The sequence below is a fragment of the Phaethon aethereus genome (assembly GCF_964289735.1).
Source record: "Phaethon aethereus genome assembly, chromosome: 7".
NCBI classification, from domain to species: Eukaryota; Metazoa; Chordata; class Aves; order Phaethontiformes; family Phaethontidae; genus Phaethon; species Phaethon aethereus.
Genome location: NC_138583.1, coordinates 31,559,243 through 31,586,802, shown reverse-complemented (window position 1 = coordinate 31,586,802; position 27,560 = coordinate 31,559,243).

Genomic DNA, 27,560 nt, shown 5'->3' with positions numbered 1-27,560 from the left:
AGTGTGGCTCATTCCTGCACTTTTAGTCCTTGCATGTCTGCCAACTGCCTAGATTTCCCACAGGCTGCCACATGGTCCTGTCCTCAGGTGGTCACCTGAAAGCACTGCAAACATGACTGTGCTATGGTTTTGGAAACCATCTCTAGTACGTCTGCCACAGGCTGGGAACAAGTGACTTAACCCTGATGGGAATGGATATGCTATGCCATGCCATCAGAAGAACTCTTGCCTTTAAAACACCATTTACCCTAGGTGGATTTGCCAGTGTGATGGTCCTAATTTTACCTTTTCAGTGCACTCAAATATCAACACATTTATGGCTGTAGCCCTTGTCCTCTCCTTGTGTCCTGCACACTGTTGTCCAGCCTCTCCCCAAACGGAGGCTGTAAGCTGTCATTTTCTGGTGGGTTTTAGAGGAAACCAGGTGTTGGAATACAAACTCTTCCCAAGGTCTGAATATCTGAAGGAATGAATTCTGATCCAAAACCTGGAGATCTACTTCATCACACTGCTATCCTTGAGCTAGTAAGCCATCTGTTGAGGAGACCTACCAGCTCCAGCAAAGTCCTATGTTACGCACTCAGCTTCCAGGTCAGAGCCATCCTGCCTCTGAGCTGCTCAGAGGACACCCGCAGCAAGTGCAAGTCTCTCTGCCAAAGGCTGTGGTAGACATGCGGAGACAACTATCTTGTCTTCACTGCTCCCCCAGCGTGAAAAGGAAGGGGCTGTGTGAGTAACCAGATATTTAGATTGCACCCAAGATAACGGGAAGAAGACAAAGAGAAACATCTCTCCAGCCTGGAGGAAAACATGGTTTTCCTGGCACCGACCACACACGTTAAGCATCTTTGATCAGGGGAAAAGCAGGTGGTAAAAGACAGCATAGAAAAAGCTTGGTCATGCCTAACACGTCCTTTTCCAGATCGATATATTCTTGTGAAGATATAATCTTCCTGCTCTAATGCTGACAGGTTAATGACAGCATGAGTTATCCACTATCTAAATGCCTGCATCCATACCTGAGATAGATTAACCCTGGACGGACTTAACTACTTGTGCATGCGACTCCATAACCTGTCATCACAACCCCCTCACCGGTGACTTTTCCTACCTTTTATTTATTAAACCACTGTGCTGTGGGCCCTCGCCTTCCCCCGCCTGTGTGGTGCCGGGTGTTGAGGGTTGTGCTGGTGGCCAGGGAACCCCTCCATCTCCTCCGAGCCACAGCCTGGGCAGGTCCACCTGCGAGGTGGCTCTGTCTCCAACAGGGACACTGCCAGCATAGGCACACTGCTGGGTGGGAAGGACTCTCTTTGCCATGGGGAGGAATGGACGAGTGGAGATATCTGCCCTTTCAGTGCAGCTGAGAAGTGGAATAAAAAACAATGACCTGTTCCTATAATTCCTCCAGCATGTGGCACTTGTGAATTTGGGGTGGATCTTCTATTTTTAAAATTAAGACTCAAATTTGTGTCTGTATTTTACTGGGTTTTCATTTCAAGTGCAATCCAGTCCTTCTCTCAAAAAAAAAAAAATAGTCCGGACGATGTGCCATTATGGTGCAGCAGATTGGAAGAGAGATGAGACATGGCTGGGCGGCATTCCTGGGATCCTGCCCTGGCTTTGGCCCAGAATTTGCAAAGTGGATTACTACAGCATGTAGCTGGGGTCAGGGTCCAGCAGCATTTGCAACGAGTGGTCTGCACTGTAGCTGGCCGGGGACTCAGGGCATTTAGGCTCTAATCCTGCTTCTGGTCTTGACCTCCTGGATAACCTGGAAGAAAAAGGCAGAAGGTGAAAAGTTTTAAACAGGAAATTTTAACCTATTGGTTTAAATTTCAGTAGAACAGCCCTGCTGCACTCCCATCAGCTGCCAAAGAAATGCCAGTAACTTCCAAATTTCCTCATTTCCTCCATTTATAAAGCAGAGACAAACCTATCGAGTTGCCTGGCTGCTGAATCTCTGGACTCAAGTGCACCTAACGCAACCCTACAACAAAAAAGACAAAGAGGGCAAATTTGGATGGACAGGGTGCAAACATCTGCTTCTCCCGCCTGCCGCATTTGGGCTGGAAAGCTCTCGCACTGTTGCCTGGGAATATTAGTAGTTTAACACGTAACTGAATTAGCGGCGAGAGAAAACAAATCACATGTGACTGAGTCTTCTGACAGAAGCAGCTTTGATGTCCTTCTGGTCGGGCTTGCCTGCTCCTCAGCCCAGCTACCCCCCACCTGCACCCCACCCCACCCCGTCAATAAACTGTTTGTTTAGCCTCGCACACATTATTCATTTCTTGGCACGGAGCTCTCTGCTCCAAAGAATTAACATTTGGATTGTATTTACTAGCTAGCAAAGTGCCAGCGATACAGCTGGGATTCGTTGCACAAACTATTTTGATGGGGGAAATCAATGACAAACTGAGAAGAGGAGGATCAAACACTGAACCCTTTTGCAATCGTTGTTTGAAAACATCGTGCTGGTGATATCTGGAGTTTCTAAAGCGGGGGGGGGTGGCAAATGGGGTGGGGTAGCCTTCTCCTGGGTCCTCTCGCTGACTCCCACACGCACAACAACCTGACCCTGCCCTGGTCCTAGAATAGATTAGTCACAGGATATTTCATTTTAAACCCAAACTCATGGGTTTTTTTCCTACAGAAGAGGAGACTCTCTGGATGTTTATTGCTATTTTGCTGGAATTTCTTTTTGGTTGGAGAGGGATTTGAAAACTAAATACATTTCCTGTTGGAGGCCGAGGGCTGCGAGCTGCAAAGAGAAGCGTAGCCTTTGGCTTGGTTCAGCAGTAAATAATCACTTGTGTTCCAAAGAGTCATTCGCATTGGCAAGGGCTCCCAGCACCTGCAGATAGAAGCGCCCGGGGCAAGTCCAAGCACTTCATTTAGACTGTCCCTTATTATGATCAATCAGACCCCATTCCTCTTAGCCACAGGAAATTCTAGGCTTAACCCACATGCATTTTAAAATTAAAAAGGTGGAAAGACGTGCAGTTAAAGACACAGAAAAAGAGATATGGGAATAGAGAAGGAGTTTTATATATTTGCACCAGGAACTTTCTTTTTTCACTTCAACTGTCCCTGTGAAATGTAAGCACATGAAACCTTCAATATCAATATCTTGATCCCTGGAGAAGTCTAGTAGTTTGCCTTCACCCCCATTCTACTTATATGCTTTTTGTGTCACCTTGTTTTCCATAACACCGGCACATAGAGAGGAAATTGCATATCTTCATCCTCCTTTTTTTTTCTGTTAAGCTTTTAATACTGTCTGGGTTAACCAGTTTGGCAAATTCTCTGAGCACAAGTGGTGTCAGAGCCTGACAGACAACATGTTTGACCTCAGTTCTTTGGCCAACAAGCTAACACGGTAGGACTATTCTCTCCTGGGGAAAAAATAGTGCAAATAGTAAGAAAAAAAAAAGCTAAAGTCCTTTATATCCCAAATATACAGCAGTACATTGAATGACTTCTCTTCAATGGACCTTGGATCTGGACCTGACAGCAAACCTGTGAGATGTGTGGATGTGGATTACTGCACGAGCGGGGATGGGGGTCACGTCTGGCTGCACTCAGGATACGCTCCTGTTTCCTCACATCCAAACAGAGTTTAGTTTCACACAGCGTATTTCCTAGCCCAGGTGTCACAACACAAGTGCTGCCAGCAGTCACTTTGGGCTCTGCTATAGCTCCTTGTAATCTCAAAGCTGCTGCCAGAAGAGACAGCATTTTTTGAGGCAATTGGGCGAATTGCTTGCATGGAAAGCCCTGGGGTCTTCACCATCGCAAGTCTGAACCCTCTTCTCCTCCTCTTAACCACAGGGCCAGTGAAAACAGGGCATGGGCTGCGCTCTGTCCCAGGTGGAGGTCTGACTGGGCTGGGAGCTTTCAGCCCTGGCTGTGTTGGGGACACTTGGAGCATCCCGGTGCTATTTTTACCAGTACTGGGAACATTGAGTCCAGACTCGCACTGCCACCAGCCAACGAGGAGCTGGTTGTGCCCGAGGGAGAGTGACTCAAAGCAGTTATCTCAGCACCGTGGTGTCCCTAAGTACCAAAATAATCACGGATGTAGGACATCCCAGGATGAAGCGGGGAGCTGCGACTCACTGAGATCACACCGCGTCAGGTTGCTTTGCTGTGCGAAGACGGTTTAGAGCACAATAAAATAGCATCTGCTCCTCCCCACTCCGGAGATACTAAAGGTCTTTAGCCCTAGGACTCCAGCCTCGCTTAATCTGCTGCTGGATTTCGTACTAATGCAGACCTGTCACCGCAAGGGCTCGGTTGTGTGTGCGCTGCATCACAGTGAAGGTTCACTTCAGCAGGCCATTGCCATAGGCAATTAGGCTGGAGCAAAGCTCAGCCTCCGTCTGAAATGCAATGAAAACACTGGAGAGGCAGTGCCAGGTCCCACTCGGGCAGACTCCACAGGTTCCTCTTTAACTAAGGCTGGGGAAGTGGAGGCTGCCACCACCCCTGCCGCTCCGTGGGCGTCGGGGGCACCATCCATCAAAGTAACACCTGAAGAACAGCCCTGTGTCAGTGCCAGCTGCCGGGACGAGGGGAACTATCGTCCGCCGCTCAACAATACAAAGGGCTTCTTTCCTCCACCTCCGCTAAGTAAACTGTTAAAGACCGTGACCCCTGGAAAACATAACAAGAGCGGAGGAATTTACAGTCGCATGTTACAGGTCAAGGCATTGAGTGTTTCACAACCTTGTGATTCAGCCAAAAGCTCTGCTGTCTGTCTGCTCTGTGCAGAGGCAGCTCCCATCCTCACATACACACAGGCGTGCAATGGATGTGCATGGTAAAAATGTAAGCAGCAGGCCAGCTTCTTCACAGAGACCTGAAAAACATTCAGCGGGCATTTGTGGCTGTGAACATCCATGTCCCACCATACAGTGCCTAAACACAGCTTACGATGAGGGCAATGTTAAGAGTCAGCCTAAAACAGAGCAGAAGGTGGACACTGAGGCTTCATTTGAGATGGGATGGAGAGCTGGGGAAGGCTGGAGCATCGGACAAAGGGGGAGCCTGGTACAAACTAAGCACAAATGGCTGAAGGGTGCTTGGGAGCTTCCTCCTCATCTCTACTCAAACTGCACCACAGACTCGAGCCGGGCTTCCCGGCTGAGCCAGGCACCTTGGAGGGGATGCCAGGAGTCTCAAAGCTTGGGGCACAGCAGCCGCGTGTTAGCGGTGTGAACATGACACGAGGCAGGGTTCAGACCCAGCCTTTGACATGCATTAACAAACCCTAAAAGGGAGGTTTGATTAGAACAACTAAGGTGAACAAGTTAAGAGGTTTTGGTTGTTTGGGCAGGCCTATTTCATTTAAATGCTTAATGAATGTTTGGGAGAAAGTACTTCTGTGCTAAGGAATTACCATCGTAAGCAAACACTACCTAGATTCCTCTTAACTGACCTAGAAAGATGAGGTGTTCCCAGTACTGAGAGAGCAAAAAAGTGAATTGCAAACCTCCCCTTGAAGTAACAAAACATTGATCTCTTTCTACACAGTGAAAAAAGGAAAAATCTTCAACCTCTCAATTAAAAAAATAAAAATGTGTAAATATATTAAGTCTTCTAGCATTCAAAGCAGTGCTGCTCTGTGATCTTGTCAAACCATTGTCAAAGTCTCGTACTGACAATGAATGTTTAAGAGATGACCACGCCTGGATTTCAGACTGAGAACTGGACTCAAACACACCTAGATGAGCAGGGACCAGCCCTTCCATGAGGATGAACCATCAGCACCCTTGGAGGCACGTGACACCTGCATGATTCACCCCTTGCCTGTCACATCACCAAAGCTCAGCCTTCCCTCTCCCAGGATATGGCTGTGCAGGGCTATCACAGCGATATGGAAGCAGTCCCAGCACATGGTCTGGGTGGATAATTACTGATGGCAACGATGGGAACTTGGTTGTATGTCTGACACATAATCATGCAATGGGAGAGGGACCAGAGGGGCCATGGCCATGGGGAAGCAGCCTGACAGCATGATCCATGGGCACACAAGCCAGATGAATTTCTCTGGCCATGAGGGTCTCACCCATACACTTACTCTTTTCCCCCTGCCATGGCCTAGGGCAGAGCACACTGAAGCTCCACTGAAACATCTGTGACAATGGGAAGGAAAAGTTTTTCTGTGTCATGCAATACTAGGTCAAGCCTCAAATATATGTAGATATTGCTCTGTATGTGTGTGTGTTCGTATACAGATGCACACACATATATTTGTATATTTAGTTATTTATATATTTATATGTGTGTGCAGAGGATTAAGCATAAGGTTTGATGCATAGACATGAGGATGCACAAGAGGGGATCAGCAGATTCTTAAAGCCAAATTAGCCCATGAACTACTAACTCCCTTTGCCCAGGCCTATCACAACAAAAGAAATGCAAGCTGGTGGCAAGAACCCATGTTTTCATCCTTCTTACATCTCCAGCATCTCCATCCAGCAATTTCCAGTAATAAAAAGTTTAGCTGCAGCCAAATAAGAGGCCATCACTGCCATAAAGCAAAGAGGAAGCAGAGTCTGTTCTCACAGTACAGAGTCTGCGGGAACATTTGCCAAAGTCCTCAGAGGAAATGTGCTGGCAACATCTCAAGGGCAGAAAATAACTCCGTGCTGTACCTGTTTCCCACCTTCCCCTGCAGATACACACACACAGAGCTGGAAAGAGAGGGGCAAGTTTAAAGCAAACTGACATCTTTTGCAAGTTAAAGGAGGCAATCCCATTTTCTGGAACAGCTCTGTGTGACTCCCTAATGTGTCTTCAGTTCTGCAAATGTGACATGAGTTATCCATCAAAGGCTAATAACTGTGAAAGGTGATGGGGTGATCACCACTCAATGGGAGGTCTTTCCTTCAGGGCATAAGCTACCTGTGGCTGGTCTCATCTGGGCCTCTGTTCCAGTGTCACGGAATAGCCCCTGCCAAGTCTGGGCATTGTTTTGCTTCCAGCACAGGTTAACAACTATTTCCAGTTGCACTGGTGGTTTGTGTGATGCAGGCACCTTGACGCTAACATCCATAACGGGCTCTCTAAGCATGGGCAACTGCTGGGCAGCAAGAACACCCTCCCTTCAGCTGCTCAGCTAAAGCGCTGACCTCCCAAGACTAGGTCCTCCCAGGAGTCTGTGGACAACATGGAGGCCATGGGCATGAGGCACATGCGGCAGCAAGCCAGGACAGTGCTGGGGGCTGCTCCAGGCATGACTTGCACACACCATTTACAATAAGAAGACAAGCACAAAGACTTTGGGTATCTTTGGGTACCTTCTGTTTTGGGATTCCAACAGTCAGGGAAAGGAGTGAGGTGCCCATTACCTGAAAAATCACTAGCACAACTCTGGCATTATATCCCAGCTATAAGACCAACCTCTCTCCTCAGTATTTGTTTCAGGTCACCTCCAGATCAAGATTTCCTCAAATTTCACACCCTCCTTGCCCCAAATCTTTTAACATGAGATGTAACCCAAAACTCAAGACAACAAGAGAGAGCCAGAAGCAATGGTGAGAGATGTCATATTTGATTTTCCCAGCTAAAAGGAAAGTAAAATATTTAACACTCCCTTTCGGATCTGATCCTTTCCTCTATTTCTCTGTCTTTATAAACCACCGCTGCATGGGGAAGAGGCCAAAAGAAGAATATCCATTGTCTTTCACAATCCAGAGACCTACTGAGAAAAGGCGCCCTGTTCTGCAGGAGCCCAAATGTTTTTTCAAATGCTTCTGGCAGAAGAAGAGTGCAGAATCCTTCCAGGACTGCTCTTTACCTGGTGAGATGGCTCTCTGTAGAGTTGGGAGTGGGAAGGCTGCTGTTAAAGTTTCGTCATTCGTTTTCTTTCCTGTGACTTTTCTACAAGAGGATAGTTAAAGAAAAAAAAGAAGGAGAAGAAGAAGAAAAAAACCCCAAACCCAAGAGTATGCTGTAATGAAAGTACAGGGCTACTGCTCTAAAGATTTCTGGAGGTCTCCCTCTTCCAGGCCATCTTGGACTGCAGTTGAAAGAGCCCCTATGAATCTTCAAAGAGTTTTGGTGGACCAGGGTTTCTTTTCTCCCTAATGGAAAGAACTAGTCTCTTTTATTTAAACAGTCTAAGCAACAATTTTTTCATCTTCACTTAGACAAGCAGAGCAGTTTTCTTCAGTTTGCCTTTTTTTAATTATTATTTTTTCAAGAAAATCTGAGGGGGAAGATTCTTGCGGTATATTACAAGCAAGGTCTGTCACAGACCCTTGGCCTCCCAGTGATAATTCTGTAGCAATAAATAATAACACAGGCGTCTGATGTTATGATTAGGAATGTTCAAGGCAATTCCAGTGATTTGGTGTTAATCTCAACACAGATTACAAGTGCAGCTTTAGGTTGGATTTTAGGCCAATCCAGGACAGTCTGCCACCAAAAGAGGCAATCCTGCCCTCTCTCCTGCTCCTGCCATTTTCCTCAAGAATGGGCTGATGCTAGTGATTAAAACCTGACCCCCCAAGAGAAACTACTGTTTTCTGATGGATCATCAAGCTGCAGAGCAACGTCTCTATTTCCCCCATGCAGTTGTGCATATGGAGCTGCTGCAGGTGGGTGGCCCTGAGGCCATGAGATGCCAGGGGACTTGTCACCTGCTGCAGGGATGGCATGGTGGAGAGCTGCACCTTGGACATCTGCACCGCATATTGTGTCTGCAAGCACGGAGAGTTGCAGCCTCAACTGCTAACGTGCCTTTAAATATCTTTTTGCCAGCCTTGTAGATTTTATTTGCTGGTGGTCTTTATTTATAGAGCAGGCCAGCAGTGGTGTGGGACTCCAGCGTGGAGAAAAAAGAGCAAGGGGAAGCTCTTTCCATTCTGAAAGATTCTCCTCTTTGGTTTAGAGTGCACAGAGGCCAACGTGAGTCTTCCTCTGGATTTCAGGGAGCTTTGGATCAGGCCCAAGGTGCATCATTATCCCATGACAGAATAAAGACACATACTCGTTTTCATGAGTGAAAACTGTTCTTCCATTCCACTGAATGGCTGAGATCTGAACACAGCTGCTATTTTGCTCTGTGCAGAGAATCACTTCTGATTCTTAAGTATTGAAACAGTGACATGCTGTCGTGGTTTAGCCCCAGCCGGCAACTAAGCACCACGCTAATTCCCCCCGCCTAACATGGGGACCTTTCTCCATCATTGTACCACGAGAAGAATGTAGTAATTCATGCCGTCCTTACTTTTTTAGCTTTGTTATTGCTGGGACTCCTTTCACTTCAGGCTGAAAAATCAGGCAACTGGGGCAGAGAGGAATGCTGGCATTATCTTAAAATATGAAATTTCTGAGAATGGGAGATCTCCAAAAGAGCTGTAGTACTCAAACTTCTCTTCCTCAGCTGGTAAGTAGGAAATGCAGGAGTGGCTTTATATGAACTAACAGGGAGATGTGACCAAAAAAATCCACTTTCTATTAATTGTTAGGTTGTGATAGGCTTTTCTCTAATGATGAGTGGTGTGTTTTGCTGCCAGCACTGGCTGTGTGGAAAAGCCTGCATCTCTTCCCCTTGTTCTGGCACATGCCAGGGATTTGAGGGCATCTACCCGGTAATTCTTAATATCATACAGCAAGAAAGGAGTGTGGCGATTGTAAAGCATTTAGGAAAGATAAACAGGAGTGACCAGAGGCCTGGGGAACAAGAGATACAAGGACAGACAGAAAGAATGAGGCTCACTCAGTCTAGAGAAGAGGAGGTATAAGAGAGACAACCATAGAAAAATAATGTTAAGGAGGATCTTTGGAGGTTGTACAATCCATTCCTCTCACCTGAAACAATCCCAGCAATATCTAAATCCCTCCTTGATAGATATTTCTTTGACCTGTTCATAGAGATCTCCACCAGTGCACAGTCTACAAGCTCCCAAGGCAACCTGGCTTACTGCTTCATGAGTGTCACTACTAAAATGTTTTCTTATCAGCTTACTCTGAATCATTCGTTCTTCAGTGTAAGGCCTATCATCTTATCAGCCATGGTCAATTCCTAAACAAAATCAAACTTTCATTTCTGTTCACCACTCCTGTGTTAAAGGAAATAAGATGGCATGATTTTTTCTTGACAAACCCACACCAGCTGTTATTCCTTTCCTATTCCCAGGTGCTTCCAAACAACTAAATTGCTTGATATTTCCTGGAGCTGAAAATATAGATGAGCTGGCCTATAATTCCCATGTTCCTCTGTTTTCCCTTCCTCTCTATGAAGATAAGTACCACATTTGCCCTTTTCCAGTTTTCTGGTACCTTGCTTAGCTTTTCCTGGCTTCTCAAAGATAACCACAGGTATCTAAGATTATTTCAGTCAACTTTCAGAATAATCTAGAATGAAGTTCATCAGGTTCAGCCAATTATAAAACATGAAACTTATCTAATTTCCTCACTTATTTCCTTATTCCGTGCTGAACTCCTATCTTTTTTCGATTCAATTTCCAATCCTGTTAGCCTCCTGCTCTCAGCTGATCTCTTAAATGAACACTGATTAAAAAAAAAGGCTTTAAACACTTCACTCTCTTGGTATGATCTGGTGCTACCTTTCTCTTTTCATCTTATGATAAATGTATTTGTAGAACAATTTCTTGGTACTCATTCTTCATATATGTAAAAGAGATCTGCAAAGAGAAAAGGAACTTGCTATTCCTCACAGCCACCAAGGGCAGGACAAGAAATAATGAGCTTCAAGTGAAGGTTAGACATTAGGAAAAGTATTTTACCTGTTAGAGCAGCAAAGACCAGGAATGTATTATCTTGGGAGTTTGAAAAATTTTGCATCATTAGCGATTTTTAAACAGAGGTTACACAACTTATTTGTAGCCTTTTCCAATTTGTGAACTCCTAGCATTGCTCCTCACAGGGCTTCACATACAGCTGGTTTAGTCCCGTGCTAATGGGATTTCTGCTGCTTAGGTCTGCCTGAGACCATCCCCCCTGAGATGTGCTCCACAAAAATGCAAAAGTCTGTGGGCTGCACTTTAGGAATCCATGGATTATACAAACAGTTGTCAGGAACTGGGTTAGGGGTTCCTGCCCCTTTGCTTTTCTACAATTCAGTGATCCCCAAATTCCCAGGTACTATAGCTGCATCCTCTACATTTGTGATGTCTCAGAAGTGAAATGAATGTTGTCTTTGCAGGTTCATTGCTTCCCTTCACTGAACAGTAGCTCAGAAATAGTCTGTAGTTTTTTACAAACTTGATAATAATTGTTTCATCTGCCTTACAGACCAATTAATTAGCGACTATTAATGTTTAGCCTATTATATCCACTTTTAGTGCTGCAGGTCATGCAATGATGCTGTAGCAGAGCAGAGGCAGATCTCCTGGACTGTATTCTCCTCCTCCAATCTCCAGATCTTCCTTCTTTCCTTAAATCTCATCCATCTGTATAAAGGGAGAACTGAACTGATGTTTGAATAATTTGCATATGCAAACCTGAACTAAAGAGAAACCCTCATGGCTAGTCCATGGAGGCTTCTTGTTAAATGTTAAAAATTGAAATGCTTTCCTCCCCAAGCTAAAACAAAAAGTGCCCTGGAGGGTATATTTCTGAAGGGTTTGTGACTAACCTGATTAGTCACCCTAAATTGTGATAGATGGAAGGAAAAGCAGTTGTCAAACAAGGAGGAAATTCCAATAGAAGAGTAAATTTAAGGATGACAGTGATGATAAATTCTTACAAGCCTTAGAAAAGATCAGCCTTTTGTGTAGCTCTCATAAGGACCATTGAGTCCTCACTATATAATGGGCTGTTGTTTGGATAACTGTAGGAATGTGGTCATCAGTTTTAAAAAGGAAAAAAAACACCTCATGTCCAGGCTGATCTGAGCTTATTTTAAGGTACTAAAACCTGTAATTAAATTTTTAAGAACTGTCCCTCCTTGATGCTCCTGCAGGTGAGTTTGAGACTGCTAGTCCAGGGGGATGTACTGCAAGCGAGAATAATACTCATGGTCAGACGACTTCAGATTAAAGCCAGGTATAAATTTTAAACAGTCAGTATTAGAAAAACTCAGCAAAGTTTCTGCTACATTTTTGTCACTTTGCAATGGGAACTGTATCAGTGAAGAACAGAGAAGATGATCACAATGAACTCTTCTAGGCTGATTATTGCTGCATGCTTTCTTCCCTTCTGAAATATGTAAAAAGTTATCATCTTAAATCAAATGTAACAAGGCAACCAGTTTTCTGTTCCTCTCTGGACAATCTTGATCCTCTGGAACCAGTTTAACAGGACATGGAAGAAGGGAAACTAAAATATTTCCCCTCCTCTGTCCAGAAATGGCTAGCAATTCTTTAGCTGGCTGAAAATTGAAGGGAAAACAGCAATAAATTTCATTCACATTTTTCAGTATTTCAAATTTTCAAGTATTGCCAAAATCTTAACAATTCCAGCCATTTCTGAGATCAATATCATATGGTGAATACAAGGGGCTGATATTGCTAGAGTTGATAGCAATTATTTAGTTTGGGACAAATGCAAAAGAAATGCATGTAGAATCAATCTTTTCTGTGTTCTGATTAATTTTTTTGCTTTGGCATTTGAATTCTTACCAGTATATGCACAGTAATAACACCTAGGAGCTTCAGTGATGGAGCAGAATAGCTTTGTGCTAAGATTATACATTACAAAAAGGCAGTCCATGCACCGAAGAGCCTACGTGGCTGTCATTCAACTTGACACCAACCCTTAATGGGTCTGGTTGTTCCTGGACATGAATTATGTGAAGTTTTAGCCAGAGAAAACCTGAAGCTTTCTTCAGTCATGAGTCTTTCCCTCAACATTTGAACTCTATATCAGTAGTGATGTGAACATTTCTGATCTATGAGGTCAGAAGTAGTGAGTTCTCCTATCTATGATAAATGAGTTTTGTTTTGAGCAAGTCATGATTTCTTTTAGGGGAATGTAAAGATTTCAGACTGTGGAAGTGAAATTGTAGCAAGATAGTAAATGAATGATGCTGTTCCAGGGCCTGGAGTTTGTGGTTCTCAATACCTGAACACTTCAACCACCTTCTGTTCCCTCTATAACTTTTTTCCCCTGATTTGTGACAAAGCATATCATCCTATATTGTAAAACTGCTACAGGATGCTCAGCACTCAAAAGTTTTGGACACTTGTCATAACAGACAAAATACTTCAAGCATCTCTACAGAGATCAGGAACACCACTATAGCCCAAACAAACTGTTTCTCTGTCATCTTGCTGACTTAGTCTGAAGTGGGAAGCAGATCAAATCTCACAAGAAAAGCCTGTTTTTGTGAGATTTCAAGCCAAAAAATGCTGAGGTGTGTGTGCCCTCAGTTACACTTTCAGATAGGCTTATCATATTTTTGGCCATTTGCTGGAAAACCTGAGAAATCTGAAGGGTTCTTTCAACTAAACCTGGCTCTTGGCGAGATGGGATAATTGCTCTACTCCTGCTACCGCATGTGCATTTTGCAACAGAGAATTAAAACAGCATGAATTTCACTCCATCCAAGATTTGGCAAGATCCCCCCAGAACAGTAGATTAAATCAGTATTTCCCAGACTTCCTGCTACATGTGTCCTTCTCTATTAAAAGCTTTTTTATTTGTTTATGGCCTTAGCTCATTTCCACTAAGAAAATGTCTCTTTTGTCTAATCATAAATCTTCCAGGACTGTAGTGTGAGGATACACAGATAGACTACAGGAGAGATTTTTCTCATATTTAATGTGACGACATTAAACACAAACTGTAAAACAGGATCCATGGGATTTCGTCTTACTTTCATGGGCTGTCAGTGATGTCTCTTCCCAAGCAAAACTCCCCCTGAAGCAAAAAATTTTAGCAAGAATATCAATGAAAGCCAATGGCATCTTGGTTTATGTGAGAACTGCAACGTCAGATACAGGAATGGCTATCCACATTGCAGATGTTCTCTGCAGAAACATGTACCGTTCTCACCATCAGCATGTCCTTCTTGCTGCTTCTGATCTGAATGGCCAGGCAAAATTCCCTGTGATGTTTGCTTTGGGAGGAGGAAGGATGACTCTGCTCTACTCTGGTGAGACCTCACCTGAGTACTGCATCCAACTCTGGAGGCCTCAGCACAGGAAAGACCTGTTGGAGCAGGGCCAGAGGAAGGCAACAAAAACGATCAGAGGGATGGAACACCTATGGATGGAACAACTTCTACTCTGAGGACAGGCTGAGCGAGTTGGTGTTGTTCAGTCTGGAGAAGAGAAGGCTCTGGGGAGACCTTATTGCAGCAAGGTAATGGTTTTAAACTAAAAGAGGGTAGATTTAGACTAGATATAAGGAAGAAATTTTTCACAATGAGGGTGGTGAAACACTGACACAGGTTGCTCAGAGAGGTGGTAGATGCCCCATCCCTGGAAACATTCAAGGTCAGGTTGGACGGGGCTCTGAGCAACCTGACCTAGTTGCAGTTGTTCATTGCAGGCGTTTGGACTAGATGACTTTTAAAGGTCACTTCCAACCCAAAGGTTTCTATGATTCTATGATTTAACAGGACAATTCAGGTGTTTCCAGTTTGCTGGATTGGCAACCGTAATTTTTAAGTCATAGAATACTCCCCTAAACTTTCATATATTTCTTCTAAACTATGAAACCTCCTCCCATAAGAGTAGACTAGGGACTGAATATGGTGGCAAATAAAATAGCAGCCATCATGCCTTTGGTAAGTACCCAAGATAGTCTCATGTGTCCTAAAAAGTCAGAATCTTGCTTTTTCTAAATGCTTGGATTCCAACACATTTGTAAGCCTTTCCCTAGAAGATTATTCGTGTATGGAGAGATTGCTGCATGTGCTGACTGGAGCATTCCCTCAGACAGACCTAAGACCTCCAGATAGATCTTTGCCTGACAAATATGCATCCTCCCTACCAAGTGTACAGAAGAGATGACGCATCCTCGAACAGCACTTTGTCACAACAACATGTCACAAAAGCTAATATTGCCTTTAGTGGTGCATGCATTAGAAATGTGATAGTTGATATGCTCAGTGATTTTTTTAATAGACCTTGTTAAACATGTTAGCTTCAGAGACCTCAAGCTATCTATCACTAAAGTGAATCTTTTTTTTTTTTCTTTTTAAGGCTTAGCAAAGTGAACCAGGTTTTGCCAGTAGACTTACCCTACAAATTTATTTTCAATAATACCAGGCCTTCTCAGAGGATGTCCTATCCACAGCCTCTGCACGACAGTGGGAACTCACAAACAGCACCTGCAATTGTAACTCCAGCCATGATGGGACAGGGAGCAATGGACGCAATGTGCCTGCTTAATTAGGACAACTGGCCAAGGAAAGGGTCCTGGAAAAAAGTTGAACACAATTCAGAGAGTTAGGAGTTTATCAGCAGGCAGAAAAATTGAAAGACCGAGGAAAATACAGTCTGCTTTTCTTCTTGTGGGTGAATGTCATCACCTGCTTCCCCGCTCATGTCTTGATTTGAAGACTCCTTCTTTAGGATCTGTCAATAGCACATCACCTCTCCTGGGGCTGAAGCACACCCCTACTTGTATCCACACAAACTAGGAATGGATCCGTCCTCCCTGTTTCCAAAGCTGATAGCGTGTTACTGGAGTCGTGGTGGGATGAGTGAAACTGTATCTACACCAGAGGTTTGCAGCGAGACTCAGCATTGAATTCCCAGTGTGGACAAGTTCTGAGTCAACAGAAAACCCTTCCTGAGGGGAGGAGAGTAGCCAAGAAATTCAGGACACTTCTCCTCCAGGGGTGACTGTGTTTGTTGTGTCTAGGGTAAATTAGCTCATGAAATATAGGATCTCCAGCTCTTCTAGCAATAAAGCAAAGCAAAGGGTTTAGAAATGGAAGTGGGAACTGTCTTAAAACCAAACAAATCCACTGGATCCCAGTACAAACACGTAAGTAGAGTTGAGAGGATTTACTTCTGGTCCCTGGAATTGACAATATGCCCTGAAACTATATAATGAAATGAGAGGAAAAGATGCATTTTCCCTGTTACTGCTGACACACAATTAATATAAAATAAGGAGGCTGTTTGGTGGTTGTTCGAAGTGATCCATCCCCACCGACACAATGAGAGCTAATGAACTAAATCTGAAAGCATCAGCATAAGATTTTGACAAATGCGTTGTTTGCCTATTGAGAGGGTAGAAAATGATTATAAATGACAAGCTGGGCTTGTTTTCAGGCATGGACACTCCAGGAGCAACAGCATTATGGCCTCAGTTGGCTGTTCTCTGTGTAAATGATTTCACACTTCTGCTACTGAATCAATTGGGTGTTTCTCCATTTAAGAATTGCTGAAATAATATATCTCCTGCTCCACAGTCAAGGCATGTTCTTCGCTCCCAGGGAGGAGGAAGGGTTTAAACATATCTGGGGTTTGTACTTAAAAATGAAGTGTTGGTCTCAATGCAGTGCTCTCTCACGATTAAAGATTCATGGGGATAGTGAACATTTTAAGCAAATTATTAACAAGCATGGTGGAAACACAAAATATTGTACTATAAAATTGGGAGAAAAAACTTGTATGTCATGTCTTTTTGTTCTGGGGGAACATGAGGAGTTATTTACTTAAATATTTTGGCTGAAGGAGAAGTTCAGAGACCAAACTAAGATTAAGACTCTGGTATAATCTACAGATTATATAATAGTCAAATGTAAATTAAGTTCTGGAATCTCTTATCCCAGTATTTCTCCCAAAGAAGATAATGACCTAAGTAGACATCTCACAACCTGACTTCTTGTTTCTCTGGTCTGCCAGTTCTTGGGCAGAGACTCTGTAACAGCTTAAATTCCCCAATGAGGTAGAAAATGTTATAGAAAGAGCAGAAATGAGAAGAGTTTTGGCTGATATTCTGCTCCCCATTTCTCAGTTCTGCACACATCTGTGCCATTATAAACATAATGAATAATAAATCCAAGCTCATTTTTAGGGCTGAATCCATTGCAAGTATAAATACACAAAGGCAAAGGATTTTTCCTTGGAAGGTCAGTGAGAGGGAGTTTTATGTCATTCTTATGAGACTTAATGAAATGCTGAAGATGAAACAATTCCTATTTTGCCTTCATGGAAGCAGACTTAAGTGAAATGGTACCTTTCATTCCTCTTTATAGAAGGAGGTTCAGAGCATCAGCAGGTGGGCAGGTTTAAATCAGCAAAGTGCAAACCTCACAAAGACTGGTGTCTAAGCTCAGTACAGGGAAGCCACATGAAGTTTGAACGGTCTTAGAAAGCTCTGAACTGCCTATCATGAAGCAAGGAGGTGTCCTACAGGCTTGCCCAACCTCCACACTCCCAAGGGCTGGATTCCAGTGTAGGGACTCCTCTGGGTTGTGTTGACTCAATGAAGTCAACCTCCAGCTCTAACACCAGGCATGGGGTTGCACGCATCACTCCAGCAACATGGGGAGGCTGTGGAGCCAGCAGCAGTCCCGCTGATACCAAACACCTCATTGATTGCCACCTCTGATGAAGAAAAGTCAGTGGACTCCATGGAGTCAATGTTCTGATCAGATCCAGACCGTGCAGTAGCTCCTGGACCATTTCTACCCTATCTGAAGTTGCCAGAGAACTGAATGTTTAGGTTTGGTAAACCTCCAAAAGCATTTGGGGAAAGAGATGATTGAGGTTCATCAAAGAGTGAGTAAAGTTCTGTGTGTGTGTGTGAGATGGAGTCTAATCAACTGCACCCAAGCTAATGGTAAGACCCCATGTGATGCTCACCCAACAGTGCCATAAAAGTCAGCCACTAAAACCATGTTCTTCCCCTACTCAGGAGTCTTTCCCCTGAGATTCCCTTTGTGGTTTAAGTCTGATTTCCAATTAAACAATTAAAAATGACTAAAAATACACTTAAATATTAGGATCAATGAAGTAATGCAATTGCTTATATATCTTTTTAATACATTATATTCCCTCTTCAACATCTCAGAATCTCATTGTTTCTGTCTTTATAATAGGTAGTTTATTATTGTCCCTGGACTGATTTTTTTTTAACAAATTGAGGACTGTTTCATTTTTCCCTCTTCTAAGGAAAAAGATTTTTCCCTTGAGTATGGAAAATATGACAGGTGCCCAAATCCCATTGAAGTCTGTCTGCCTAATTATCCTCAGATTCCTTTGCAAAGCTTACTGTTAATGTTTATAACCTCCCTGTACTGGCACCCATCACTGTATTTCCTTCATGGTCTCAAAGCACTCCGCTAAATAAAGTTATAGCACTATTTTCCATTTTACATGCAAGAAAACAGAACAGAGAAAAGACCTGAGAAGAAGAGATCCACTTTTCCTGCACCCCAGCCCTGACTTCTGCTCAGCACTTCTGCCCATAGGTTTCCTACCACTGGCAACTCTTTTGCTATCTACTTATCAAAGAGGTTTGTCATCTGCAGACACTCTTCCCTAATTTTTCATTAGGGAATGCCTTCCAAAACTTCTGTAGCTGTTTTCTCAGGGTTAGGTTAAACAGAAACAGGTAGGGCTTTACAATTAATTAAACGGAGGAAGGAGGCTCTTGGGAGAAGGAAGTCCACGTGTTGTTGAAGGGATCCAATGCTGGCTACCAAATGGTCGTGCCCACTAGTAGAAACCTCTCTAAAAAACCGTCCTAAGTAGTCATGCACTCTGCAAGCCACAGGTGAAACAGGTCTGGAGAAGAGGTATGTTGATCCTTCAGCCGTCCCTCTAAATCAGGATGCTGAGATGCATAAGGATCACACGTGTTTCTTGGTACTTCGTGTTTCTGGAAAGCCCAGTATCTTGTGTTTGCTTCCCTGAACCAGCACACAGTGACATCCAACATGCAAGCTAAAAAACACTGACTTTGCTTAGCTTTAGGTAGCCCAAGTCTAAATTAAGCTACTAATATGTCATTTGTGGGAGAATTGGGAGAATAATCTACTAAAAAGGTTTGTCAGGACTTTTACACATTCCAGAAAACTGGGGAGTTTGATCCTAGTTTTCCTCCTCCCTGCAGTGCGTTCTCGAAGTACTGGTGTCACCCAGAAGAACAGAGGTGGAAACCTCTTGGCTTGACTCTCAGACATAACCCTACAGTCCCCAGGCCAAACGCTATCCTGAGAAAGATAAAATGGAGGGAATAATTTTTTCCTACAAACTTCAGGCTGTTTCCTACCATTGTCTATTGTCTCAGGTTCTGACACAGAGTCCATTTTCTTACCCTCTCTTTCAGCCATGCAAATCAGGCAAAGCAAGGAGCACAATGAAACGTTAGCATCTTTTCAGATCAGTGGTTCTGAGCCCCCCTGAGAAATCCATAAAGGCCCTCCCTGGAGTATTTAGCAGATAATGCTCCCTCTTTCCGCCTGCGGTGTTTTGAAAAATGTAGCCCATAAAATGTGTCTGACATTGTACAGCGAGTCCCTGCGAACGCCGCGGCCTCCTCGGGACGAACACGGTTCCCATTGTTAGCCCTGACTTGCTGAATGCAGCGAGGCCAGATGAGATTTCTATGCCCTGCACGGCAACAGCACATGACTTGGAAGGGAACTTCTCGAGGAAAGTATATTTGATCAGTCATAAAAACCTTCCTGGAGATACATGCTGAACTCTGTGTGTGTGTATTATAGCTGGCACTGTTAACAACACCTATTGCTAAGCTTGCGTGATACTTTCCCGTACAAGACCTGGTTTGGTTGCTTGTAACCTACTTGACCAGACTTTAACGGTTTGGGCTGATTTTTTTTCCATGCAGAATAGTTGCTTCAGAAAGAATATATATTGGAAATTTCTGCCAAGACAGACTAGTCCTTTTTTAGAGTGAGTTTACAGGAAAATACATTATTTTTGCCCCTGTTAAATCTTAGAAAGATTTTATTGAAAAACTCTTTTTTTACCTCATTGCTTTGGTATTTGTAGGGAAGGTTTCTGTTCTAGAGATATGCCTTTTTCAATCTTGTTGTTAACCCTCTCTACCTCCCCCTTACGCTTGGGTCAAATTGCAAGCTTATTAAAAAAGAACAATCTCTTCAGACATGCTAGAGTTTGGCAAAGGACGTCTTGGAGGTTGGAGAGGATTTTCCTTACAAATATGTCAGCTGAGATGTTCCTGCCCACAAAAGCAGAGAGCTGGGAAGCGCAGAGTTCCCGTGTCTGCTGCCCAGGCAAGGAGAGATCCCAAAGGAGAGCTGGAGAGGCGGTTCGGGAAGAAACCGCAGCTTTCTCTCAGAGAAATCCTCCTCTGCTCCCTCTCCAGGGAGGAGGACATCCACCGCTAGAGGAGAGGGGTTCAGCCACCCCCCCAAACATCTCCCCTGCGCCCATCCCCGCTTCTCAAACCGGAACACGCAGGAGTGTAAGATGAGCTCACGAGGGTCAGGCACAGCCTTTGTTTCACCTCCCATCCATTACTTCACTTCCCCCGTATCTCAAGCCCGTAACCTTTACCAACAACGGAACGAATCGCATGAGAAAGTTCAGGGGATGGCAGGAACATCTGGGCCACATACTGCACATGCCACTGCAAGTTAACCTCTCGCGCGCTGTCGGATGCTGTGCGAAAGTATGTCAGGGACGCAGCTGTGCGCGGGGCTCCACACGCACGCACGGCTCCAGCGGGCAGGAGCCACCTCGGGATGGGAAGAAACAGGAGAGAGAGAGAAAAGAAAGAGGGAGAAGGGGATGGGAGACAGGAGATGGGAGGAAGGCAAGGCAAGACGTGATGAATTTTTGCGGCTAAGGGATGATGCATCGCAGCCAGCCAATGCAACAAATCCTCAGAGAAACCTCCCTTGCACGGCCTGCACGGCGCGCGCCGGCGTCACCCTTCACTAGCCAGATTTGGTTTAAATGGAGACAAAGGGGGCAAGATGCAGTGGGAAACGGGAAGGAGGGGAGGGAAGGTGCGAAGGGAAAGAGACTCTCAGAGCACCGAGTTTCTGCAGGCTCTCTCCGACCCACACAATCAGCAGGGCTCAAGCTGACAGCAGGGGATTTAACCACGTGAAGGGGGAGCTCAGCTGGGTGTCTCAAGGGAAAAAAGGTTGGGAAAGACAGCTCTGTAGAAAAGACAGAGAGAGGGAAAAGAGCTGTTAAGCAGTCAGAGAGACATCTGCCGCAGAGCTGTTCATTTTGGTTACTCTCTGCTTTGAGCTGGCAATGGGAATGAATGAGAAAATGCCTTCAGCATCTTGATTCTCTCAAGAAGAGGCAAAGGGAAGGCCCAGTGAGAGGGCTGGGGACCACTTGGGGCACCGGCAGCCAAGTCCTGGGCTGATCTCAGGGACCAGAGACGCTGCCTTGCAGGAAAGGACCTCCCCAGCTCTGCAAACTGATTAAAGGTGCTGCCCACAGGACAATGTCCCCACTTTAGTTCTCCGTGCCTCTATGGGCCAACATGTCACAGACGGGGCCGGGAGGGATGCAAAAGGGTAAAAACCAGGGCACAGCTCCTTAGGAGCCACTTGCAAAATGGCGGGCCACTGCAGCTCATCACTGGGAGAAGAAATGGTCCATCTTCCAGTCAGTCAGCTGCCAGGAGATGAGAGGCCTTTTGGTGGCAGAGCTCCATAATAAAACTGTCATGTGAATTTTGACAGTTAAGTGATTGTTTATTTCATGATGGGATTAATGGCCTAATCAACAATTAGGCCTGCAGACGTCTTCTGAGCAAATGGACACGTCCGCAAAGAAGAGAAAACCTTTGCAGAACCTCTGAAAACTGCTTTCCCCTTGAAACTGCACTCTGGCTGAAGGGAAATGCCCAGTTCTCTTGGCAGCAACGGCAATGGAGGATGTTCATCCTGCTCCTACCGTGCCCACTGCCGTTTACGTACTATTCAGGATCCTCTGCATTTTGATGTCTGCTGGAATCACTTCCTGTGCAAAAAAAAATAGGATTGATGGACAGGTAAATGGTAGAGATAGCAATCCTAGGATATTTTTCAAGCAACTAACTTCTTTTCTTTCAAAAGGGATTTGGGTTTTATGGAGGCCCAAATCTTCCAAAACTGAGTATCACTTATATTAAAAGATATTTAGAAATTTTATTATCCCTTTAAATGTGTCTTTAAAAATAAATGGCTTCGGAAGAATATACGTGCATATATATGCTATTCAGGATCCACCGTGCAAGTGGATTCAGGTATAGGATTTTTCTTGCATTTCTCTGCTGCCGTAGTTGTATGCAACTCATATATGCTCTCAATGCAAACTTCGCAATAGCACTAGACAAAGACAACACCAGGAGAATTTACGCATACACATGCACTTGCACAATTAATTTCCTGCCTGCGAAGCAAATGAATGCGTTATTACTTATCCTTTCTGCAGCTCAAATCACTCTACAGTGCTCATTAAAACTGACTTTTTCTACCTAGGGTGTTTTAAAGCAAGAAAATGAAAGCGCATAGTGACCACAGCCTGTTAGGGGAGAGCAGCAGCAGCGTTTGGAATGAGATATGCAGCAGGCTTAGAGTGCACAGGCAGGCTAGGGCATCCCAAACTGTTTCCAGTCCTGCCATGTTTTCAGGGACTTCCGGAGCCTGGGGTCAGTAGGAGGCTCCTCTCTGCCCTTGCTGGGCTTGGGTTGGCGGCAGCCGGCTTTCTCTGAAGCCACTACCACGCGGCTCACCCCCGAGCTCGCTGAACACCCTGTAAATGTGACCTACAGTGCTGCTGCTGTATTCTGTGCATGCATCTTTAAAGACACAAAGTACACCTTTGCCTAAATATTCTTGCAAACAGGACTTCCACCTACCTAAAGCACCATGGATCGTGCCCTGGCACTCCTCCCTGCACCAGATGTGACCAAATCCAGGCTTTGCTACCTTCTGGGCTCACTCGCTCACTACTACTGCAAATGCATTTTGCCTGTCAGTGGGGTCGGCCAGTTTTTGTGCCACAAGATGGGAAGTAATCCATTTAACAAAAGAGACGTATGTTTATAGCTAGTGGAATCCCTTCCTTTGCAAAAACAATGGGGTGAAGGAGCAGGAGGGGGCAGTCCTAAGACATTTTTCAAACAATGGACCTTTTCCTTCAATAGGGCTTTAGGAATATATGGGATCCCAAATCTTCCAACACTATGTATCCCAGAATGTATTTAAATATGTTGCATGTTAGTTAGGATTTATATTTTCTTTTTGCTTACATTGCTTGCTCTGGTGCCTACTGATGCGATGTGAATGCATCAGGTATGGATGCCATCCCCCACCAGGAGAGCCCCAAAAGTCATCACCACGGCCTTGGCACTGCCAGCCCCTGTGCAGTCCCTTTTCAAGGTCTAGGCTAGGTTAGGGTGATCATGCAGATTACCTCCTCGACTTAAGAATTACTTTATATTATAATCACAGAGGCAGTATCTCCCTTGGCGCCTCGCAGGGATATAGGAGCCTGTTGGCACCAGGGTCACCCCACTTTGGAGCAAGACTCCTGGCCCTGCTCTCCTGCTCCCCACCCTGCCGTAGCAGATACGGGTTGCTCTGAGCTGCTGTGGTCCCTTAGGACCTCTCGGCACTCTTGAGAGTCTCTCTCAACCGCTATAAGCATCACCATGGCTCACTTCGACAGGTATTCCTCCTCAGCACCCCTTAGCCTGTAAGTTTGTTCATTTTTTTTGCCTTTCCTGGGTCCTTCCGCACAAACCAGCACATTTGTTTTGCTCCATGCAGCCAGATCACAGCTTGCTGGTACCCACTCTCTGTCATCTGCTGCCGGCTCCCGGCGCAGAGCCAGCCCAGCCAACGCCTGATGGCTGCCACCGGCTGCGTCATGTGTGCGTCACTTGTGCTGCCACTTCACCTGTGTGCGAACGCACGCTGTGGGCACAGGCACTGATGCCCAGGACAATGTTTCTGGCCGAGCCAGATGCTCTGGGGACAGGAAAAGGTTCTCCGTGTGCCACGAAGACGCCGTACGGTGCAGGGAGGTGGCAGCGTACCTTGGGTGAGTGATACCGAAAGACCTTTTGGTGGTGAGCTGCCACTGTGCGGGGTGTGGAGACTGCAGAAGAGACCCAGTTTTAGTGGCTTTTATTGGTCTAATGAACCTTGCTGGAGACGTGCCCTGGTCCCTGCTGCAACCCCACTGGTGGTGGCTGTCACGGGGCCTGGGGGGACCGTCCTGAGCACCGGGGTCAGTGCTCAGTCCAACACAGGGTGACAGGTAGCCTAGCACTCCGGAGGGAGCAACGTACAAGGAGTGGTAACAAAACGGAGCTCTCGTTAACTTCTGGACCCTCATAAATATTTCCACCCATCACGGAAGAGAACCTGCAGAAGGTGAGGGGAAAATATTCCTACTGTGTCCACCCAGGGCTTCTCTTGCCTATACCCAACCTGGGTGTGACAGCATCCATACAAGGAGTTAGTAAGAGACAGAGTACGTTACGCCAAATGGTTTCAACCAGATTAAACACAGATTGCCCCATGAGAGATTATCACTACTGCTTTTACCACCGGTTTTAAAACCCCTTACACTGAAACTGCATGATCTAGGGTAAGAGATTTGGAAGAAGGCACTCTTATTCTGGGATATAAGAGCATGCACACAAGGAATTAATTCATCAGTAGTTAATCTGGAATGATGCCATGTGTAGCAACTCCCCTTTCCAAAACTGTGACAAATATGGGGGAGAGGGGAGAAGAGGCTGTAAAGTATCTTTAATTCCTTTTTCTCCTGCGGCAGCTCTATCCAGTCCTTCATGCAAGTGAAAGGGAGCCTTTAATAACAGCTGTTTCCTCCGGTACCCAACGTGCTCTGCAAAAGAGACTGTAATTACATTGTTTGGCAATACAGGGAGGAGGAGGAGGGCTAATGTGGAGGTCTTGCAGAAAAAAAGCTGCGGTGACTGGGGAGGTCGCAGGGCAGTCTTCGCAAGGGGCATGCTCAGGGGCGCTTCCCGCTGCCAAAAGTGCTGCAGGGAGGGCCCCAGTGCCACCAGGAGCTGCCTCTGATTTTCCAGCCGGGTGGTGGTTCGCGGCATATTACTTAAAATGGCCACTGAAGCCTGCGCCTGGCGAAGGAATGAGGGAAAGTTTTTTTCCGGTGTCTGAAGCATGCTGGGTTCATCTGGATAGCGGTGCTTGGGAGGCTGGTTTTATCCCTTCCCTGCCCCGTCTGCTTTGGAAGAGTCCCAGGAAGGAAGAAAACTGCTGGTGTACAGGCAGCCGGCTCTATCGCTGTTTACAAGTCGAGGGGGGCTTTTGTGCAAAGCTACCTACCTCCCTGCAAGGGAAGTCTGCTCATACAATGGGAACCTAACAGACTGCATCTGTTTTGTCTTAGTCTAAAGCATTCCTTTCTGGTGCTAACTGGGAACAATTTGGCTGGAATTTCCAATTGAAATGAGCTTTTTAACTTCTATATTGACAATTTAAGTTGTTCTCAGGCAGGGGATCTGCCGTGTATTTTACAAATAGGCCAAACCAAATCTTGATGTTTTTACAAGGTTTTACTCAGACCAAATCTATTTATTTTTCTAAAGTACTGTTCTTTTACTCAAATACGGGTTTCAATGCAATGCCACGGAAGGTACCTGGTAACAGCCCATGCTGCAAGAACTGGGATTTCAGTCAACTTGAAGAGGTTGAGGAGACAGGCAAAGGAACAGCCCTGGAAAAGCCTGCTTGAGGAAATTTTTAAATGCATCCGCAGTTATGTGCAACACAGCCTAAACAAAGAGCAGAACTTTTTAGAGTCATTTGTGTAAGAACAACCAGACTAAAGGTGCAGCCCCGTGTTTGACAGGGAGTCTCACATCCTGAGAAAGCACGCAAGTAACAGGGCAGGACTTCTCCTACCATTTCCCCATCCCCTGTAGGCTTTTCCAGCGCTCACTGGTTGCGGCATGTCCCTCCGGACTACCGTGTCTATTAGCACCCCTCGATCCTTAGTTTAACCACATACCTGCACAGGCTGCTGCTCCACGGCATAGCCCACCACCCGAGGACCCCTCCATCCCAAAGCCCAGGGACCCTCAGGGGTGGATTGCAGGGATCTAACTGGGATGGGACAGAGGGAAAAACTCCTCTGAATACCACTGATTCCTGTCATCTCGGGAGATGCTCGAACACTGCAGAGCACCACGTCTGCTTAGAGCCTCATTGCAGCGTCAGGCCCCCACCAGTGAGAAAACGCTGTCCTGGGAGCTGAATTGGGGCAAAATATGGGTTGAAAATTATGGCCACTTACTGAACTTTGCTTACGGCCCTAAGTTCAATAAACTTAGTTAAAGTCGAGCAAGGCAGTAAGCCTTTGCAGATGGGTGGCTAAGAATACGAGCCAATTTGTACGTGACAGGCAAGGAATGGACACAGTAAAAGGAAGCTACGCAACTGAGTTAGAATTGAACCTAGATCTCCTAAACTCCATCCCAGGCTTAAAGTAGTCTGTGATGCATCAGTCTTGTTAAAAAAGGGATACAGCAGTCTTGTAAGAATGAATATGTCAAAGGCTTGGACGTGCTTGGGGACAGGTAACTCAGAAAAATAATACGAGGTTAGAAGAAAAGATAAAAGCTCCTGCGTGGGAGAGGAACAAGAGGAGAAAATGGACTGCAGAGGCAAGAGGAGTAAAAAGAAAGGGAGAGGGAGGCCTCCCAATAAGTGGTTCAAAAAGCTCTGGGGGTCCCTCATGACACCAAGCCTGCAGGTGCAGCTCTGCTCTCCCTTCCCTGAGCAGGATCTGATGACACTCCGAAAAGTCCCCACTCGTTCATTAAGGATCCCCGTGTCCAGGGCCTGGTAAAGCTGTTCCTTGAAACCAGAAAAACCGAACGGTTTGAAGGGCTCCCTTCTGCCTGCTCTGCAATGCTGCTTTGGTCCTGTGAACCTCACCGGTTCTTCCTCCTTGCTTTAAGGCTGATTTTGTTACACGGGGAACACGGCTGCTGCTCTGCCGTCGCCTGCCCGGTTTGCAGCGCGGACTTTTTGCAGTCGGGATCTCTGCTTAAAACCGGTGGGCCCGAAGGGTCATGTTCCCCCAAGTCTTGCACTGGGACCTCGCTCCAATGAATTCTGCAGCTGTGACAGAAAGTCCCAGGCTCCTGCCTAATTCACTACCCACATGTGCAGGGAACAGAAAAAAAAAAAAAAAAACACTTCCCCTTGCCAAAAAAATTAAATAAGTCATAGGCATCAATCACTCCCTAACATGCACATTTTTATTCTCAAACAACTTCATTTAGACCGTTTTAATATGGAACAGCCTGACAGAAACAATGCCTCCTAAATAGCTGTATGGGACTCTTTAGTCAATAGTACATACAGTAAATATTTATTATAACATAACACAGGTTCTGTTTGTTTCTGTTTGTTTTTGCTTTTTATACTTTGCATTTGATGTGAGTGGGAGACACACCAAATATTGTAAATATTTATAAACTATTCAGATTTGATATTATTTGCTCAGGTACAAATGGCTCCAGTTACTAGACTGTCACAAATGAGAAAACCACAAATACAGAGCAGCACTGAATGAAAACACAGTGGAAACATGACATAACCACATCTACGGACTGCAGTAAACATTCCTCACAAGAAGGAACTAAATAAAGGTGCAAATACCTTTTTAAAGAGC